At 36.8% G+C, this 7,585-nt stretch overlaps 1 pseudogene; it reads right to left on the bottom strand.

Annotated features, from left to right (window-relative positions):
- Positions 1-3,067: 3,067 nt before the first annotated feature.
- LOC117694805 (TSC22 domain family protein 1 pseudogene) lies at positions 3,068-3,536 on the bottom strand (annotated as a pseudogene).
- Positions 3,537-7,585: the final 4,049 nt, after the last annotated feature.

Raw genomic sequence — 7,585 nt, forward strand, 5'->3', positions numbered from 1 at the left:
TAGAGGCATTAAGGAAAACATAGACAAAAGACTTGTTGTATGTTTCAATGATCACTCTTGTGTATATTACCAGAAAAAGTATATATAACAAGAGAAAATAAAATTACTATGGTGAAGATTCCTGTATACTCTAGGTTCTTGACATCATTATTCACAATAACCATGGAATAGAAATAACATCCTAAGTGTCCATATACATATACTAATTATGACTGGAAAAAGACCTCTCTCTCTCTCTCTCACAAGGAAGGAGATATTTTTCAATGATAAAAGCCTTATATAAAGTATACATGTGATTAAATTCCACATTTCCCATTTAAGTACAAAATAGTATGCTATGTAGCAGCTAAAGCAAAAAGTAAAAATAAAATTAAATGTAAATAGTGCAACCTTCTCTATAATTAAGCTGCTACAATAGTTATGATAACTACAGTGTTATAAACTATAAGTCACCATATGATTGCTAAAAGGAAAATTTACATAGCTTACTTGACAAGATTTTAAAAATTTATGGCAGTAAAGGAATGAATGAATGAGTCAGCTCTAAGGAGAGGAACGTTTCCTTTTCTTCTCATCCTCATTTGTGCCTTTATTAGTGCACTTGCCACACAATACATATATTTATGATCCTGTCTGTTCCCTGGCTTCTGGGTAATTGAAAAACTGGGACTTTTCTTTTATTTATCTCTTATATTCCTGTAATGCCCATGGTGAATCTTTAGTCAGTTGAGTTATGATGTGCCAGACGCTATACTAAGCACTTTACATATATTAATTCATCTAATCTATGAATGTTCAAGCAAGAATGTTAAAACCTTAGGTGAATTAAAAGACAGCAAGAAGAGAATATAATGATGAATGTAAGAGGATCTTCCTAACAGTTTTTAAAATCTACTATCAAATTCAAAGCAAGAGTTTGGGTGATATTTCATCTAAGAGATCTTTAATAATTTACTATCTTAGTGAATTTTTTCTCTGTCCTCTCTGATGTAATTCTTCTGCCTTGCAGAAAAAAAAAGATAGGACTCAAGTTTTCAAGCTCCCAGCTTTTAAATCAATCCACTCGGATTTTAGATGAATATTTTTTTAGGCATGTTTCATCACCGTTTAATTATTTTATTGAACTTTTGCAACTTGATATTTCCTGCTTTTCTATATGTATATTCTTCTACTATAGAAGTAACAGTTGGATTTTGCTCTTAAAATAATTCTTTCTCTCTTCTTACCTTGAATTTATCTTTCCTTTTATTAAAAAAAAATATGTTTTCTCCATAATATACCCTGATTGACATGTCCTCTACTTCTCCAAGTTCCTCCTGTCCTCTTTCTACATTTAGATCTAACTCCTTTCTGTTTATCATTAGAAAGCAAACAGGCATCTAAGGTATAATAATAAAATAAGATAAAACAAACTCATCTACAAACAAACAGAAAGAAAAAAAGCCTAAAACCAAAGCAAACACAATATGGACACAGAGACCTACTTGTTCACACACTCAGGGATCCCATAAAAACACAAAACTGAAAGTCATAATATATACAAAAAGTATCTGTAAGTTAAATTAAAAAAAATAAATTGGAGATATCTGAAAAGTCATTATGGCACAAGGAACCTGCAAAAATGATCTTGAAATATATTCATTTTCCAATGACTACAGAAAGGCATACAGCTTTCAGATAAGAGTGGTTTTGTTTCCCCAGTAAGACTCCATTGGAGAAAACTACCTTGGAGTAGTTATCAATTGGAGAAAGCTTCTAGATTTGGGATGGGATGAGGGCCTGTGTGTCCACTTCTCCTTTCAGCTCTAGAATCCAATCTAGTGTAGACCTTCGCTATCTCAGTTTCTATGAGCTCATATGAGTATCAGACCTGTTTTTTTAGACAACATTGTTTTCTTGTTGTCCTTCCTTTCCTCTGGTTCTTATACTCTTTCTGCCTACCCTTCCACAGGGTTCCTGGAGCCCTGATAAGAGCAGAATTTGATGAAGACATTCTATTTAGGATTGAGCATTCCACAGTCTATCTGTCTCTCTATGTCTCTCTCTCTATGTCTCTCTAACTGTATCTGTCTCTTTCTTTCTGGGTGTGGGTTACCTCATTCAGGATGAATTTTTCTAGTTCTATCAATTTACCTATGAATATTATGCTTTCATTTTCTTTTTTTTTTTCTTTTTTTTTGTATCAACATTTAATATGCTTTATTGAAAGGTGACAAGAACAGGTAAATACAGTGGGGACTGTGTGGGGACATGCGCAGAACGACTATACATCTGAGGAGCAGAACCCTACAGGGAAATCCACTTCCTTAGCAACTGACCATTTCTCCAGTGTTCTCCAGCTCAACTGACATCAGTCAACACGTAGTTTACTTTGCAAGACTCAGCAGCTAGTTTCCGGCTTACACAAAGTGACTAACTGTGCCAAATTCTTAAAATTTCTTCAGGTGTGGTTTTTGTCACAAAGCAGTTTTTAAGTAGATCTCTAGAAAGGACAATCCACACCTTTTCAGACAGCCAATGGAACATCTAAATTTCAATCTGTACAACCTAAACAGTAGTTACAGTCCTCTATTGTACAAATTCGTCATACTACATACACAAATATACAACAAGCAAAACAACCTTCATAATAAGATAGCCTAGGTCCCAGCTACCTGTCACCGTTATGTCACTAAGAGTTTTGTGTCTTCTGATGTTTCAGAAAAGAGGGACAGTACTATCGTGTTTTATACGCTTTGGTGACAGTTGTCAGTTTTGTAAAAGGACTGCATCCCCCTTCCCCCACCATTCAGTCCTGTTTCTGACCTCTCAAGTCCTTTGAAGGGAAAGAGAGGAGAGCAAAAAATCCAGGAGCAGCCCACCTCCGAGCCCCATGCAAGCAAGCCCCAGAGCTCTTGGAAGCTGGGTGGGTGACTGGGGAGGGGTTGAAAGGCGTCAGTTAAACCATTCCTCAGACATCTGCCACGTTGCACAGGGTACATCCATGCTCACTCTCTGATTAACCTTTAATTCACTCAACTAGTACATTTCTTCAAGCGAAAAGTATATGAGTGCTTAATACTGGGGAGAAAGCGAGAACGAGAACAGAGTGTGAGTCTCAAGTCTTTCATAGATGGCAATGAAATGGGTGACGGCGGCGGTGGTGGCTTCTCGCTAGCACATCTCTTCGGTCTGTTCAGTTCAGACAGCAGCAGCCAGTTCTGTTAGGGCATAGCAGGCTATGCGGTTGATCCTGAGCCCTGGGATGTTGGCTGTGCCTGGGGCTGTGTGGTCCCCTGTGGCTGTGTGGTGGCCAGAGGAGAGCCAGTCTGCAGCTGGGCCTGAAACTGGCCGAGCTGCTCCAGACTGGCCAGTGTCTTCAACAGATTGTTCTCCTGCTCCAGCTGGGAGTTTTTCTCTATTAGTTCTTTGATCTGCTTCTTCAAAACCTCCACTTCCTCTCTAACTGCATACATCAAATGGCTTTTCACCAGATTCATAGCTTGCTCTATTTTGTTGTTGATAGCTACCACACTTGCACCAGAGCTTAAAGCCTTTCTCACGAGCTCTCTCCTCACCCACACAGAAGATCTTGGCAGACTAGGAAGCTCTAGTCACTTAACACAGAGACAATCTCTGCCTAAAGAAGGGCTTGAGTGTTGGGCCTAACACGATCTAATCTCCATTCCACCTCCACCCTTCAGTCATGTACACAGGTGGAGGGCACGAACAGGCCCTAGAGAGATTTACATACTAATGAGGTACCTGAAGGCCAGAGGTGGAGCCGATTAAACATTCCTCCCCAGCCCCTCCCCCTTCTCCCCTCCCCTTTTAACTCAGGTCGATCCTGGGTTTTGGGGGGGTATGCATCCAGATCCATCCGCTATGAGGAACCGTGAGGAGCCAGGGAGAGGCTTTTAGTTAATGAGCAGCTGGGCCCAACTTCCAGCTGGAGGAACTCACCACAGCATGGCGGGAGGAACCTGGGATCCCCAAGCCCTTTTTTCCCCACACTTGAGTAGGGAGGGATTTTCTTAACAGTAGAGTACTATTCATTATGTAAGTATACCACATATTCTTTATCTATTTACCTATTGAGTAACTACTAGATGGTTTTCAATTTCTAGTTATTATAAATAGATTAGCAATGAACATGATTGAGCAATTATCCTTGGGGTAGATGAAGCTTCCTTCAGGCATATACCAAATAGTGATATAGCTGAACATTGAGGTAGGTTGATTCCCATCTTCCTGAGGAACCAACATACTGATTTCCACAGTGGCTCTTCAAATATGGACTCCTACCAGCAATGGTATAGTGCTCCCCTCATTCCACATCCTCTCCAGTTTGAGTAGGCATTTGTTTTATTGATCTTAGACAGTCTGATGAGCATCAAATGAAATCTAAATGTAGTTTTGATTTTCATTTTCTAGTTGACTAGACATGCTGGACACTTATTTCGGGACATTTACATTTCCTCTTTTGAGAATTCTCAGTTTAGAACTTTATCCCATTTTAATTGGGTTAGGTTCTTTTTATGAAATAAAATGTTTTGAGTTCTTTATAAATTTTGAATATTAGCCCTTTGTCTGATATGTAGTTGGTAAAAAAAAAAAAAAAAAAAAAAAAAAAAAAATCCCATTCGGTAACTTGCTGCTTTGTCCTAATGACAATGTCCTTTGCCATCTAGAAGTTTTTCAGTTTCATGAGGTACCATTTATTAATTGATGATCCTAGTGTTTGTGCTAACAGTGTTAACAGTTCTGAAACTGTTTTCCTCTACTAATGAGTTCAATGCTATTTCCCACCCTCTCTTCTATCAGGTTCAGTGTACCCAGTTTTATATTGATGCCATTGATCCATATTGGAGATGAGGTTTTTTGCAGGGTGATAAACATTGATATATTTGGATTCTTTTACATGAAAACATTCAGTTAGACCAGCACCATTTGTTGAATATGCTTTCTTTTCTCTATTGTATAATTCTAGCTTCTTACTCAAAAATCTGGGGTCCGTTGATGTGTGGATTTACATCTGGGTCTTTGTTTTTATTCCATTGATCAATGCAGAATTTAATATTTTTGATGGTGATGTCCCCAGCAGTACTTTTATTACTCAGGATTGTAAACTTTCCAAGGTTTTTGTGTTTCCATATGAAACTGAAATTTGAATTTTAAAGTTTTGTAAATTTTTGTTTTGGAATTTTGTAAGGATTGCATTGCATTCATTAATTTCTGACCCAATCCACGGGCCTGGTTATTCGTGGGCATGAGGAGGACTACAACCTGAAAGAAGAATGGGCGAGAGAGAGAAAGGACCCAAGGAAGCAATTGCTTGTCAAGAGTCGTGTATTGAAGCACAAAGCGCATCTTTATACTACAATTCTTAAAGGGAGGGGTAAAGGGGTCCAGGTGATGGGAAAGTACAGAATCTTCTCAGCCTGTGCCCTGGAACAATGCGCGGTCTACCTGCTTCTCTCAGAAGACACGGTACACTGCTCAAGGAACATTCTACAGCTGCCAAGCTGAATCTTGTGGTTGCCAAGCAGGATATGGCCATTAGGGAGTATAGTGGGGAGAGGTTTGAGAGAGGCAAGGAGGTAAGTTAGGTAAGGGGCTGGGACCCTGGCTTCTGACACATTTCTTTCAGAAAGAAAATGTCACTTTTAATACTTAGTCCATGAGTGTGGGAAATCATTCCATTTTCTGATATTGTCTTTCATTTGTTTCTTCAATGTCTTAAAGAGTTTTATTGTACAAGTCTTTCATTTGCTTGGTTAGAGTTACTTCAAGATATTTTATATTTTTCAGGGTATTTTGAAGGCTGTTTTTTTCTCTGTCCTTCTGTCATTTATATATATAGGAAACATACTGATTTTTTAGTTAATTTTGTATCCTTTTACTGTACTAAAAGTGTATCACTGAAGGAGTTTCCTGGGGGAATTTTATGATTACAAATGTATACTTTTATGATTACAAATGTATAATTATATCATCTGAAAATAAAGATACTTTTCCTTATTCCTTTCTAATTTGCAACCCCTTGAGAGGTGAAGATCTGTAATTAGCCCACCTGCTTCCATGGCTTGTTTGGCTAGTAAGTTCTCAGGGAATGCCTGCAAGAGTAGGAGGCTGAGATAAAGGAATGAGTGGTGGAAAATAAATTTGGAATAGAAGATGTTTGTGATCCACTTTAGATGGGGAAGAGAAGGAAGCTGATCTATTTAGATGAGGAGAAGGAGAGATGAATATCAGCAAATAACCTACTGGCTTCACTGAACTCTGTCCCTCCACCATGTCTTTAATAGAATGAGACATTTCTGTACTCTACAAACAAATATAAATAGTGAAATGTAGTAAGAAATACAAACCAATCAGTCATATTATCAAGAGTTGCATTAGTTAGTTAATACTATTCCCAGTTGGACAACAGACTTGGTTAATGTTGTCAAAGGGAGATTTTCTTTTTACCCCAAAACTTGTAAATCAAAAGGTAAACAGAGGAAAGGTGATTTTACTATAATCCTCAATGTTAAAGAAAGACAAAAAGAGAAATATTTATTTGCTTATTTTCAATGAGGAACTCAGAATATTCTCTAAGTTGAAACTTGTACAGGCCATCTTTTCATTATATTATATACCTTGGGTTGGTGGAACTCCAGGCAGTACTACTCTCATTACTTAATGCCTTGCCTTTCCATGCTTCAATATACACTGTATGCAAATAATTGCTTTACATTTGGAATTTTCACCTAAACTCACTTTGTGAATTTTAGGCAAATCGATCTATTGGTTGGTGGATTTGTCTGCTTTTCTTTTAATTACAAATAAAAAATTGTATGAAACCATTTATTAATTAAGGTACAGTAACAGTCATGTAACAATACAGCTATGATGAACAGAGTAAAAGAATATGAGGGACTACTCATATTTTTAATATTTATAGGAACACAACTGGTATTTTTTCAGGTTTTGGATCTGGCTCTGCAGGTAAAATGTTTGCTATTCAAGCATGAAGATATGAATTCAGATCTCTAGAACCAGTGTTAAAAGCTGGATACAGGACCAGCAAGATGGCTATCTAGTAAAATTTACCTATTACTAAAAAAATCAAGAACACATACTTCATATACAAACACATTTTTTTTTAAATTTGTAATAGCTCAGCTTCATACTATAATAATCTATTTGTATTACCTATGAATAATTTATGAGGCAGTGAATAGATTCTGAATTATCTTATTGAGTTTAAAATATCTTTGAATAAATTCAAATTCTGTATGGATATATGATGTGTGACTTAAAAAATAATATGATTGATTTTATTATGTGCAGATGAACACATCCATCCACAAAGTAGTACTCTCTGCTAAGTAGTACACATGGGAGAATATAAATCACTTCTGTGAGGAAGCTACTGCTCAAGTAACCAGAGAAACTTTACTTCTGGAATCTCTATGAAGCTTGTGAATCATTCATTTTCTTAAAAAAAAAAAAAAAAACCAAAAAAAAAAAAAAAAACCAACAGTAACTCAACATCTTTTACATTCCAGTAAAGATTTTATTGTATGAACAGGAAATAGATTATAATTAAAACCTAACATTT

The sequence above is a fragment of the Arvicanthis niloticus genome, chromosome X (genome assembly GCF_011762505.2).
Source record: "Arvicanthis niloticus isolate mArvNil1 chromosome X, mArvNil1.pat.X, whole genome shotgun sequence".
Lineage (NCBI taxonomy): Eukaryota > Metazoa > Chordata > Mammalia > Rodentia > Muridae > Arvicanthis > Arvicanthis niloticus.